Raw genomic sequence first — 5393 nt, 5'->3', positions numbered from 1 at the left:
TTTTTTACTATTATGACATCCGTGCATCTTTTTGCATACTTCTAAAACTAGCACATCATTGCTAACTACGAAGTTATTACTATCTTTTTCAACAAATAATCCCGAATGATTGTGTGCCTCATCTGATGTATACGCATGGTCGCCTTGATGTTTTGAACATACAACCAGGTCGTCCTACGAATCTCAACTGTCCATACCAAATTTCTAAAAGAAGTGGAGACATGCCAATCAAAGAATGGAAAAAATGTATGGACAGTCGTAAGGAGCTTCTTGGAAGCAAAAGGAAGCGAAGCGCAAGAATTGGAGACAGGATGATCTCCATTCTTCATAATGGAGAGTCAGGGTCTATATTGTTTTATGCTATTTTATCTTAAGTGTGTTTAGGTCTACCTGATACTGATGATGTGCTAAGAACAATTATGTAGGGTTGGGTTCGATGACTATGAGTATGATGATCGTATGACTTGTTATTAATAACGAGTAGAAGTTGTATGATGATGCATGATTAGTAGGACTTGTTATTATATATGATGATGTATGATGCGAGCATGAAGAGTTATTATATATCAGAGGGTGAAATGAACATAGAAGTAGCGTTGGTAAACCAAGCATGAAGATAAGAGAGGACACTTCTCTCTATTAGCTACCTAATAACAACCTAAATTAACACCCAAAACCCCTAAACTAGCCACTTTAAAAAAAACCTCAACTGCAGCCAGCTTCTGACGCGTGGATGCCTTTTGGTCCCGGTTTATGTCACCAACCGGGACCAAAGACCCCCTGCCTGGGCTGCCTGCAGCGGACACGTGGATGCCCATCTGTCCCGGTTCGTGTAAGAACCGGGACTAAAGGGGGGAGGCATTAGTAATGACCTATTAGTCCCGGTTCAAGAACCGGGACTAAAGGCCCTTATGAACCGGGACAAATGCCCTGTTTTCTACTAGTGGACTGAACATTGATCCCTCCCCAACCTGCTAATAGTCCCATATTGTTGTGGTGGAGCTCCCAATCAAGTTTCTTGGTCAATGATTCTGGATGCTCCTACGTTTTACTGTGAGATTCAGTACGCATGCCGGTATGGTGCGTTAGGCTAGTTGCAACATTCTGGTATTGTGATTCATCGACGGCACCCCACATCAACTTGTGTCTTTCGTGGTGTTGGTCTTCTTGTCTACTAGCTGGGTTGTGCCTTTTCTGGGGCGTCAATTTCTTCTTTCTTCTTTAAATGTGTCATTTGTATGATTTTTGCCCGGTTTTCCACTTTCCCTCATAAACAGGGTCACTTTTTCAGGTTTTTTATCCGGTTTCTCTTATAAGCTGATCAGCCAAACACCAACAAGGTAACTCTCCCCCGGTTGTTCCTAAAAAAACTCTCAGCTGTTGTGACGTGGATTCCCAGAAGATCTCTAGACCTACGGTGCCATATACCCCTGACCAGGGTTAGTTAAGTTCACTGCACCCTTTGTTTTTTTGAAACAAGGCAAAAGATTTGCCATTTTCATTGAATAAGAAGGAGTATTAGGGGTCTTGGCCAAAGGCCAAATACAACATATCACTCTCGCGGCATGGTATTACACAAATGTTTCGCACCGGCCAGACACCATATCGCCGCCTCGTCTTTGATTCTAGCAACTAAAACTCCAACATGCACTGCGATGTTACGAAATACCCTAACATTCCGCTATTTCCAGATTTCCCACGAGACAAGTAGCATAAGGCAGGTAAGCGGTCGTCGAGATTGCGTCGTGTTGGAGGCGTTGGCGCTCCACCAAGTCTTCACCGTGTCAACCATGGCCCAGTTCTGCGGGTAAATGTCATGAAGGCCAAGCCGCAACTTAATCATGTTCCACACTCTAACCGTGTATCTGCATTTGAAAAGCAGATGAGCCGTTGATTCCTGAACTTGCTTACAAAGGGGACACATGTTGCAATTAGGCCATCCCCGCTTCTGAAGCTGGTCTGCCGTCTAGATTCTATTGTTGATGACTAGCCAAGCGAAAAACTTCCATTTTAGGGGAGCCCAAGTTCTCCAAACAATTCGTGGTAAGTTTGTATTGACTAAACCAAGCAATTACGCACTGTAAGCCGTCGCCGCTGAATAATGACCATCGTTGGTGAGCTTCCAAGTGATGGAATCAGGTGTGTCGGGTATTAGCTGAACATGAGATAGCTTCTCCCATAGGTTGACAAACTCATGAAGATGGTCAACCGTCATGCCCTGAGAGGTCTTCACCTAAGACACCCAAAAATTGTTCGAGAGCGCTTTCTAGACCGAGCAATTCCTTCTTTTTGACAGTTCAAATTTTTTTGATCTCAGACTTTGTTGCAGCTGTGCTAAAATGAATGAGGTTCCCACATGAAAAGTGGTGAGCAGATCAGCATCTTGAACAAAAACTATACAACCGAGTAGCAAACATGGCCATTGTGGTCTGTTTCCACTTGCAATTCGGCCTGTATAGAGAATATATTACCATAGCTTTGTTCTTTACCACTGGACGGTGCTCCGTCCATATACCCGTGATGCACCGATCAAGTTGTCGCCGTCGTTTAAAAGGCGCCGGTCACCGTGGCCTAGCATCCGAGTGTCCTGGGCACGCCGATGACCTCCCTCGGCCTCGTGACTTTCTCCCGCAACCATGGATTGACAAGCGCCTGCACACCGTCCGGTCTGCTGCGTGCAAATGACGCCGACCCAGCCGTTGGCGTTCGTGCCGTACGTCAACACCTCGCCGCTGACGACGAAGCAGCTCACCAAGCTTGCGTGCTGCCTTGACGTATCGGGGCGGTAGTTCGTGTGGGTAATCAAGAGGCCAAGGCCGACGCCGTCGTGAGGGCGCTGCCACCACTGCACGAACATGTCAGAACCGGTCCAAACAATTTTGGAGCTCGGAACAATTTAAAATAATTATTTTTCGTACTAAAATTTTATACTTATTTAAACTACATGTACCATATTATAATTAAAATTAAAATGATATAATAGTTATATTATTCATTGTTACACAATTGTAATATATATCATTATTTTTTTATTTTATAAAATTTAAATTGTATGATTTACGAAAAAATTATTTTCTTGTTAAAAACCATTCAAATTAATTTTGTAATATTACATAAACTATATAGTTGAGACACATACATTTGCATATCTATGTGTCTGTTCATATATATTTTAATATTATTGGATAACATGTTAGATATTTCTTAATTAAACATACTAACAAATGTTTTAGTGGTGGTTTCTAGTACCATATGCATAAAAATTTCTATCGTACAACGAATGTGACTTGCAAGTTGGGTTCATGATAGAATAATCGAAGAACCAAAAATATTGTGGATTGTAATTTTGCGCATGATTTAATTATCCCACATGCTCATCTAGATTCACTTCATTTGATTTGGTGCAAATGAGATCTTTTACCCATTTCTCAAATGAAAAAAATTGTGATATGGTTTAAACATTGAAATCTTGTTATCATAAATTTCATTATGATACTGAGGCATAATGTGAGATTAACATATTTAAACTCAACTTCGCTAATCAGTTTGGTTTGCCTCCGCATGGTATAAAGTATTACTATTTGGTGTGTATTTGCGCTCCTTCAAATTGAGGCTATATTTTATGCATTTAATAATATTTTAAATATAATGTATAATTGTATATGTTTAGTTGTATAATTTGTGGTTGGGGCTCGGGCCGGTTGCCCCTTTTGCGCAGCCTATGGGCCACCATGTGATCGATTACCTCAATTTTACGAGGCACCTCGTCAGAATCTGGCGCATATGCTAAGGGTGCCTCGGGCCTGTCCTATTGATTTCTTCCTCGTCCTCGTCGCTAATGTCCGCGCGCTAAATTGATACCCGGGGTAGGGAGCACAACGAGGATGACTATTTCCTTTAATCAGTGACACGGGTCACTCACGAACATTCACTAAGTCATTATCTGGTCTTATTCAAGAAGGCAGATCAAGCCATGATTTAAGCATCCATCTAGCCTAATCAAATATGACCCTAGAGTCCAAGGACAAGGTCATGATGTTCTGGCGCTCGTCATCTTCTCAGTTATTCGAGATGAAACAAGAGGTTACTAGGGGTGGTTTTCTTAACCTATATCCGGAACATATAACCCCTCTAGCATATGTTGTTTTATTGAAATAAGTGTTTTGTTTAAAGTTTTCAGTATCTTTTGATCGTGTAAACACCGCTCTCTTAAGGTTGAAAATGTTGGTCTCATCGAGGATTATTTGTTATACTAAAGTTTTATACTTATGTAAACTACGTGTACCATATTATAATTATAATTTGTATAATTTCTATTATTCAGAATATAAAAATGTTTCCAAATAATAGTTATATTATTCATTCTTACACTATTGTAATGTATATCATTGATTTTTTTAATTCTACAAAATTTAAATTGTATGATTAACCAAAAAATAATTTTCTTGTTAAAAACAATTCAAATTAATTTTCTAATACTGCATAAACTATATAGTGTATACACATATATTTGTATATATATGTCTGTGTGTGTGCGCGCGCTCGCATGTTTGTGTGTGTTCATATATGTTAGATATTTTTAATTATACATACTAACACATATTTTAGTGGTGGTTTCTAGTACCATATTCATAGGAATTTCCAGCTTATAGCGAACGCAAGTTGCAAGTTGGGTTCACTGATAAAATCATGGAAGAATAAAAAAAAGTAGTGGATTATACTTTTGCGCATGATTTGATTATCTCACATGCTCATCTAGATTCACTTGATTTGGTTTGGCGCAAATGAGAACTCCTAGCCATTTCTCAAATGAAAAATTGTCCATCGATTTAATATTGAAATCTTTTTATCATAAATTTCACTGTGATAATAAGACATCCATCATAAAGTGAGACTAGCATATTTAAACTCAACTTCTCTAGTCGTTTTGGTTTGCCTCCACATGGTATACACTAGTAGAAAATAGGGCTTTGGTCCGGGCCAGATAAGTGCATTAGTCCCGGTCATGTAATGAACCGGGACTAATGGGTGCATCAGTCCAGGTTCGTGAGGCCAGGACGTCGGCCGGGCCTCAGCAGGCACCAGTCCCGGTTCGTCTGACCCATTTAGTCCCGGTTTCAGATACGAACCAGGACTAAAGGTCCTCGCTCCCGGCGCAGCCCCTTTATTCACGATTGGTGGCTGGAGCCGGGACTAAAGGTTAGTCTTATGTCCCGGTTCTAGCCACCAGCCATGTCTAAAGAGATGCCTATATATATGCTCGCCCCTGCCCGCTCACTCCTCTGTTTCTTGGTCGTCCGGCGTGTGGGAGGTCTGTGCTGCTCTACTCTCACCTCCTATGCACATGAGGTGTTCGATGAAATCCCCGAGCGACACTTAAGTTTTCTCCTCTC

Source organism: Triticum aestivum, chromosome 3B, assembly GCF_018294505.1.
Source record: "Triticum aestivum cultivar Chinese Spring chromosome 3B, IWGSC CS RefSeq v2.1, whole genome shotgun sequence".
NCBI classification, from domain to species: domain Eukaryota; kingdom Viridiplantae; phylum Streptophyta; class Magnoliopsida; order Poales; family Poaceae; genus Triticum; species Triticum aestivum.
This window is presented reverse-complemented; position numbering follows the sequence as displayed.